This window comes from Hippopotamus amphibius, chromosome X (genome assembly GCF_030028045.1).
Source record: "Hippopotamus amphibius kiboko isolate mHipAmp2 chromosome X, mHipAmp2.hap2, whole genome shotgun sequence".
In the NCBI taxonomy this organism is placed as follows: Eukaryota; Metazoa; Chordata; class Mammalia; order Artiodactyla; family Hippopotamidae; genus Hippopotamus; species Hippopotamus amphibius.
Genome location: NC_080203.1, coordinates 126,018,386 through 126,027,241, shown reverse-complemented (window position 1 = coordinate 126,027,241; position 8,856 = coordinate 126,018,386). Strand labels below are relative to the sequence as shown.

Sequence of the window (8,856 nt, the reverse complement as noted above, 5' to 3'; positions counted from 1 at the left end):
CAGGTTCAATCCCTGGTTGGGGAACTAAGATCCCACAAGCCTTGTGGCATGGGAAAAAAAAAGTAGACTGAGGAGCTCGCATGGGGTCTGTACCCCCCACAACATCACTGCCTCCCACCTCCCGTGCCAGGTCCAGAAAGGGGCACAGGGCAGGGGGTGTCTGGAGAGAGCCCCCCACATGCACCTGGGATGAGCAGCCCTGGGCCCTCAGGGAACATGGGCATGCTTCTGGCCATACTGTGCCCAGGCCTTACCCAGGACATGGTCCAGCTTCTGCAGAGCTGTGGGATCAAGACAGTGATGAACCTGATCTGCAGACCTGGAAGAGGTAGCCCAGAAATATGGCTTGTCTTATAACGCCCTGGTTGCCCTGAGGTGGGTGATGCTGGCTCAGTTCTCAGCTTCCCCCTTCAATGGTGCTGATCTGTATGAGGAACTGAAGACCTCCACTCTCAACCTGTCCACCAACATTGGAAGCCTGGACAAACTGCTTGATGCTGGTCTCTATACTGGAGAAGTGACTGAAATTGTAGGAGGACCAGGTAGCAGCAAAACCCAGGTATGTCTTTGTGTGGCTGCAAATGTGGTGCACGGCCTGCAGCAGAATGTCCTATACATCGATTCCAATGGAGGCCTTACAGCCTCTCACATCCTCCAGCTACTTCAGGCCAGAACCCCGGATGAGGAGGAGCAGGCAGGAGCTCTCCAGAGGATCCAGGTAGGTGGTGAGTGAGTACATTTGACGTCTTCCAGATGTTGGATGTGCTATAGGACCTGAGAGGCACTAGGGCCCAGCAGGTGAGCAGTTCCTCAGGGACTTTGAAGGTGGTGGTTGTGGACTTGGTCACAGCAATGGTCATCCCACTTCTGGGAGGTCAGCAGAGGAAGGCTTGGCCTTGATGATGTGGCTGGCCCAAGAGCTGAAGACCATGGCCTGGGACCTCAGTGTGATAGTGGTGGTGACCAACCACAGGACCCAATACAGGGACAGCAGGAAGCTCAAACCTGCCCTTGGATGCTCCTGGAGCTTTGTGCCCAGCACCTGGCTTCTCCTGGACATCGGCCAAGGTTCAGGAGCATCAGGCAGCTGGTGCCTGGCATGTCTGACCAAATCTCCTTGTCTGCAAACAGGTTTCCAGGAGATGGTGGACACTGGGACCTAGGGGGCCCCAAAGCAGAGCCCAGTGTTACAGGGAGATCACATATGACTGTGATGTTGATTGAGAAAGAGAGAGGTATCAAGGCCCCCAACTGTCCTGTGCAGTAATGTCTTCTATTCACTGCCAGCAGCTTGGGGCTACAGAGAAGCTCTCAGGCTGGGCAGCCATCTCAGTCCTCAGGTCCACTTTCCATAAATACAGTGCTATGGCAAGAGAGGATGCTATTGTGGAAGGATCCAGAAATTCATGTTGGTACCAGGTTTTCTTCCCTTGTTTCTACCACATATGTTTCCAGCAGGAGCCAAGTTCACTCTGGCTTGAGCATCTCTAAAGAGGCACACTAGTGACTGGACGGATAACCCTGCACATCACCATCCTAACACAGTGACTGAACCTGAGGCCTCTAGCTTGCCTTTGCTTCCCTTCTTCATTTTTTTTTTTTTTTGGCCTCTGTTTTTCCATCTGTAAGATGGGGCTCCCTTTCCCTTAGCTCTGTCTTTGAGTTACTGGGTGGAAATAATCTTGCAAATGCAAAACTCTTCTTTACCTAGGTCCTGCTCTTAAAAACATACAAAGGAAGTTAAAAAAAAAAAAGTAAACTGGTACAAGACTAGATTTGTTTCCTCTCTGTTAAGAGAACAAGTTTACTTAGAATGCTGCATTTGATAACAGATTGTGTGAACTTCCTTGCCTTTAAGTGATTTGTATTTTTTTGTAAGTATTCACAGTGACATATGATTCTGTCTGACCAAATGTTTTTAAAACTTTTTGATATTTTTTTTACAAACTTCATATGAAATTCTAACTAAAGTTCTTTTGACTTCAGCTAACTTTGGGATGCTTCAGAGGGCCCCTGAGGCACCTCAGGAAACAAAAAAGAAAATATATATATATATATTTAACTAGGATTGGTTGGTATGTTAAATTACATGGAAAACATTGTCAAATGAGTGATGTCTCCTCAGATTATACAGTATGAATAAATGTTATTAATATAGGCATTCTAGAAATTATATAAAGTTTCTTAAATTTGGATATGTCCTGGTATAATGTTATAATTTTAGTTGTTATCTTAAAATGTTGTATGTCACAACAACTTGGATAAGCTTCTTTGTCAAGAAGCATTTTAACCTTGTCTTTTTAAGACCTTTATCATTCATAGACAGCTAAGCTGATGCTTTGCAGAACTGCCACATCTTCAAGAAGAGTCACAGAAAGGACGTTTTGACAAGGACAGGTTTCTGATAACTTTTAAATCATACTGCTAAACTAGGTAAGATATTTTAAAAGTCTAATAGAAATGCTGATTTCATAAAACTGTTAGTAAAAAGAATTAATTATATAGGACTGAGTTAACTGATGAATATGGTTATAACTTTTTGGTTTTGCCTGAAATATTACTGGCTTTTAATCTATTTTTCCAGATGTAAGGAAAACTTTCCCCTTAAATATAGTTATGACACAGTCAGAAAGTTAAAATTAATAGATAGGTATGGGCACTCAAACCAAAACCCAATTACAAAGTCCAATTACAAATTACCTGTCAACAGGGCTAAGGGATTTCATCAGGTTAAAATAATTTTAGATAAAGAAGGAAAGAGAATTGTGCTGTTTACTAAAGATTCTTAGGTATATTCCCTGCCTGAGGCTGATCAGTTCCTTTCCACAATCACCCCTCAATGCCCCTGTTCAGCAGGAAGTAGCCAGAGTGATCATTGTCCCTTTCCCACAAGATTGTGGAATGGACATTGATGGGGGAATTGTAACAGGGAATAACAAATTGGACTCCATATTAGAGCTGTTTCTTTCACTTTAACCTTTGTATTCTATTGCTTTTGCTGCAAGTTAATCACTAAAGGGATATTGCCTATAGCTTAAAGTATACATAATGGCCCATCTCAGGGAACCCTGACCCCATGTTTGAATGTTAAACTAAAATATCTTTATTCAGCTCACAGGGAACATCCTGACCCAGCCCACTTTTGAATGGCTGCAGGAAAGAAGAAATTAACACATCGCCTGCTGAGTCTGGCTGAAACCAGGAGATATTTGCAACAACTTATCTATATTGCCTGTTTTACAAAATTGTTGTTTCTTACATTAACAAATGTGTGACTGAGCCTCTGATAAAATGATATATAGTTGCATATGAAGTCAATGATTATAATAGTGTAACTCTAGATATGGGAAGAAGCAACGAGAGGGAATATTTTCCTGGACCATAAGAGGCTAGTAAGATAAGTGTTCCAGAGACTTTGGCTATTGTTAATAAGGCCTAATCCAGTAATACCACATTGAGTGGCCTATCAGTGAAATCTTCACCAGACCTGGGAATGAGCATTCCTATCACTGTGAAATGAAATGGTCATGAAGTGCCCCCCAAACCATGATCAAATTTATAACCATGAAGGAGCCCTGCCAACTAAAAATTGGCACTTGCCATCTACCTCTACAAGGATTAAAACATGAGCTGCTGCAGCTGTTGACCTTCAATACCACATGAAAGGAATTCAGGATGGAGATTATGAATGAGGCACTCTGTGCTCTGGGAAAAACTGGCAAAACCAGCCTTCAGATAGTTAGATATTTTCAGATTTTATGAGCCCAAATTCTTGCATTTTCTCATATCTCATATCTAGAGAAGCATTAAAATCTTTAATGGTGACATTTGCTTTGGCCTTTGAAGAGATAAATGCATTTGGAAATAGAAATGGAGTAGCTATGTTAGACTCAGATGCAATCAGCCATTCTCAAAGCAGTGTCTGCTGGTGAAACCAAGCAAGACCTTATGGGTACCTCTGTCAAGTTTATGATTAACCTCCTTATCTGAACCTTTATTCCTTTTCTCGTTCAAAACTTGTTCTCCTCAAGATTGAAGAGTATCAGAGAAAAGGGGGACAAGATGGACAATAGGAAGGGAGTGAGGCTGAGTACACAAAATAACAGATGTCCACTACAACCTTCTGCTCCACTGTCAGATCATTGAAGGGGAGGAAGGTGGGTGTAGCCTTCTTTAATTGGGCTTTTCTTGTGTATCAGGCATGGTGCTAAGAATTTTTCATTTTTCATATATAATTTCCTTTAATTGCCACAACAACTCTATGAGGTGGGTGTTATTTTTAGATTGTGGAGTTGAGATTCAGAGAGATTTAGTTACTTGTCCAAATTTGCACAGCTACTAAGTTGCAGAAGGAAATCCAGAGCATTTTGATCCCAAAGTCCAACATAGTAAATACCATCCTATATTTCCTCCCATTTGTCTGATGATGTGGTTGGTTTCTGCTTCAGAAAAAGATAATCCCTGGAGTTCTGGTCAATATTACATGCAATCTATTTATACTCAAATTATGAACATAAAAATTCTCTTTGAATGAAGGACTAATAAGCTATGATACATTCTTTCTTCAGTATAAGGACTGGGTTTTGTTCAGTTTTGTTTTCTTTTTAACATCTCATCTAGTGCCTTGGACATAGTAGGTGCCAAGTAAAAATGACTCATAGGATATAGTGAAAGGCTTTCTAACTACAACTCAAAATGCTGATGCAATAAGAGAAAAAAATGGATAAATTTGATGACATAAAAATAAATTTTTTTGCACAGCGAGAAAACAATATAAGTTAAGGCAAATGACAAATGGCAAGCTGGGGAAAATATTTGCAACATATTTCACAGATAAGGAGCTAAAATCCATAATATGCAAAGAACTTTTATAATTTAGTTTAGAAAGACCAATAATCCTATGGGGAAAAAATGTGCAAAAGGCATGGACAGACAATTTACAAAAAGAGATGTAAAAATGGCTCTTAAACTTATGACAAGATGCTCAGCTTCACTCATAATAAAAGAAATGCAAACAAAAATGAGACACCACTCTCACCCATCAGAGTGGCAACAATCCAAAACGCTGACACCACAATCTGTTAGTCAGTTGTGGGCACTCTCATTGCTGGAGGGGATGCAAAATTGTATAATCTCTATGGAGGGAAATTTGTCAATATTGCTTACCCTTTGACCCACCAATACCACTTCTCAGAATTTACCCTGAAATACGCCTCTGACAATATGAAATACATGTGCAGAAGGTTATTCATTGCAGCATTATTTGCTCAAGCATAGGTGACTGATCGAATAAACTGTGGGGCATGCAAACAAAGGAATGCTATGCAGATAAATTTGCATCACCAGTAAAGGACAGATGGACATCGTATGCCTCCAGATGGGCTACCCTGAGAAGGACACAACATCACCTGTTAAATATTGTGGCCAAAAATTCATAACATTTTCAGATTTTCATAGCTATGAGTACAAGACCCTCCCTTCCCTGTGGATCCCAAAGCAGTTCCTGGAGGGCTTGGGGAGGGGCATCTTGTTTATATTCATGTGTGAAAGAGAACTAATTTCTTCTACAGTCTTCCCCCATCTCAGTAAAAGGCAATTCCAAGCTTCCAGTTGTTCAGACCAAAAGCTTTTACTCCTCAAGTTTCAATACCCCCTTCTTGATAAACCATAAGAAAAACATGAAATTGGAGTTAATCTTTTTGCATCAATATTTGACTCAGAGGCCCTCTGCTCAGACCTTAGGTTTGGGCGAAAGAGGAAGAGTATCTGAGGATAGGCAGATAACACACTCCAAACCAAATATTGGGACTTTCAGCACAGTATAACTGGTATCCCTTACAAATATCATGATATCATAATAAATTGAGTATTAGTTTAAGGAAATCCCTCATTTATTTTTCAGTGATATCTTTAGAGCCAGAAGTTCACTGGGTGAGGCAAAGAACTTCAAAGAACAGGTAGCACAGTGATAGAGCCCACACTTCTCCTCACCTTCCATTGGCAGCAACCAGTTACATGGCCCCACCTAACTGCAAGGGATGCTGGGAAATGTAGTCTAGCTGTGTGCCCAGGAGGAGAAGGGAAATGGTTTGGTGAACAACTAGCCAGTCTCTGCCACCTTGGTGATGGACTACAAATAATGTCTTCCCTTTCACATATTAATTCACTAATATGAATCTACAATTATTAAATATTATTTATACTTTGCAGATTATGATGGTGATTTCTTTTTAATTTATTAAATGGATGACCTACATGAAACTCCTGATAGTGTAGAAAACCCATTAAGGATACTGTGGATGCCAAACCTTAAGTAACATTGTGCTCAAGTCATATCAAGCCGTTTCTCAGAAATATTCCCTGGTGATGGCAGTGGACAGACTCCAGAAGGAAGGATGGTACCTCCAGTGAGGAATAAAATGAAGTGCTGCTCAGGCAATTCTCAGGTGGTAGCTGGTAACAACTGCACACCAGCTGTTCCCATTTTATAACACTTTTCCATGAAGCCCCAGATTTCAGCTTTTGTCATTTTTTTCCCCCTTTTCCCTCCTATAGTGGAGTTTGTATATTTAACTTACATGGAAGCTCAAAAGTGAGCAAAGTAAGAAGGAATGGTAAGATTGGAAAATATAAATGTTTAAAAAAAAAGAAAAAGAAAAGAAAAAAGGACTCTAGGAGTAACGGGGACTAGAGCTGGGGCAGGAGTGATAGAAACAGTATGGGGGTCACGTGATTTTGCCATTGGCCATTTTCTCTCTTTGAGCTTCCACTCTGGTCTTTTTCAAGTTACATTCACTTACTCAACAGGTTCCTGACCCTTCTGGGAACTCTTAAATCAGAGATCCTGAATTAATTGATCCGGGGGCTGGGTTCTCAGGCTTAGGGATTGTTCAAAACCTCCTCGGGTGATTCTCCTGTACAGCAGAACTGAGAACCACTGATTTCCTCCCTACATTGCTTTTTGGTTGACTAATTTGAGGTACTTGACCATACCTCTGATGAAATTGACTCAGTTGAAATTGAAAGTCCATACATGTAAAATATGTAAAGAAAAATACATCTACCCAGAGCATAGTTAGAATTGTGACCTGCGCTAAAAACAACCTCTGGGCAGTCAAAAATAGTGATCACAAAGTTCCTGCACTGAAATTCATCGGATTTCTTCTCGCAGGGAGCTCTGAAGGCCAAGATATTTCTGAATTATCTGGTTTCCTCAGTTATGTCCTTGAACAACTTTGTAGGAAGTTGGGATGGAGCTTATCACCAGTTTTAATGACTTGGGTATCTGATCAAGTAGGTAACTTGGGGAGCCTCCTGACCCTGTCAGTGCAAACTTAGCTGGTTCTGTGCAAAGGCAAGCAGAACAGGAGGTCACCCAGCATTGGGATGACTATTCCTCTTTTTTGTTTGTTTGCTTGTTTTAATTTTTGACCACAATGTGGAGCTTGTGGGACCTTAGTTCCTCCAGCAGGGATTGAACTCGGGCCCTCGGCAGTGAAAGCACAGAGTCCTAACCACTGGACTGCCAGGGGATTCCTGAGATGACTATTCTAAATGCCATTGTTTATGAAGACTGTTCCGCACATGTGGTGGGTTACCCTAAGACTTTCTCTCAAGTCCAGTTGAACAGCATTCATGTAGACCAGGGTTTCTCCAAAACATCAATAGTGTTGAGGTTGAAAAACCTTGATTAAAAGTAACCATGTCCACAGAATCTAAAGGGAAGAACCATTTGGGGGACCTTTAATAATATAGATCAGTGGCTCTCAATCACTGGGAGTGGTTTTGCCTCCCTGGGATATTTGGCAATGTCTGGAGACACTTTTGTTTGTCACACTTGGGGAAGGGGTACTACCGGCATCTAATGGGTACAGGCCAGGGATGCTGCTAAACATCCTACAATGCACCAGCCAGGCCCCCTCACAACAAAGAATGATCCAGCTCTAAGTGTTATAGTGCCAAGGTGGAGAAACCCTGTTGTAGGATCACCTCTGTTGTAGCTATTGGATCCCCTGGTTTTTCCACCGCTGTTCAGTTTTGTGCTTTCGCTCCTGCCCTTTGTGTCTTCTCTTGTATTGCCAACCCAGTTTTGGATGTCTAGACCCAATGCAACGTTGGCATCGCAATAGGGTGGCTGAGAGGAGGGAGGCTTGGCACAGAACCCAGCCCCTGAAACAGATCGACACTGGGGAGCAGGCCAGTTAGCATCAAAGGTTCAGCCAGGCTTGGAGGAGACGCCACAGTCACAATTCAAGCCGACAGTCAGCACAAATGACCCTGCCAAAGACATTTTGTCCTGCCAAGTGCAGGAACAGAGTGGCTGGGAATCTGGGGCAGTAGAGACTTTTCCTGTAAAATCAGGATGTTTCCGTAAAGTCAGGCAAGAGGTAAGATGGTCCAAGCTAGCAAGCTGGGGTTTGGGGGAAGGGCTAGATTCTGGGGTGAGGCACCTTGCGGGAGTGAGTCAGGACACCAAGGAGAGGACACCCGGATAGTTTGCAAACCAGCTAAAGGAGGATTTGAGACAGACTACAGTATAGCTACAAAGTAGGGCAGGTGAGAGGCTTGGGCTCAGTTCAGAGCAAGGGTGATGGATATTCATTAGCAGAGTGGGAATGCCACGGGGGAGGGCAGGTCATGATGTGGAAAGCATTGCTGAGCCCAGCGGTAAGCAGCCGGACGCTGCAGCCTGGGACTGAAAAATAGGAGTACTGACTCCATGACAAAGAGCAACTCTCCCTTGCCCCAGCACCACACACACACACTCGTGTACACACACATGCATGTGCACAGCACTGCCGCCTTCTGTCACCAAGGTAGAGGGTGCTGAGACAGTTCTTGCCTGCACACAGGAGT

At 42.6% G+C, this 8,856-nt stretch overlaps 1 pseudogene; it reads left to right on the top strand.

The window, feature by feature from the left end:
• The first annotated feature begins 216 nt into the window (after positions 1 to 216).
• LOC130842400 (DNA repair protein RAD51 homolog 4-like) lies at positions 217 to 1,163 on the top strand (annotated as a pseudogene).
• The last annotated feature ends 7,693 nt before the right edge of the window (positions 1,164 to 8,856 follow it).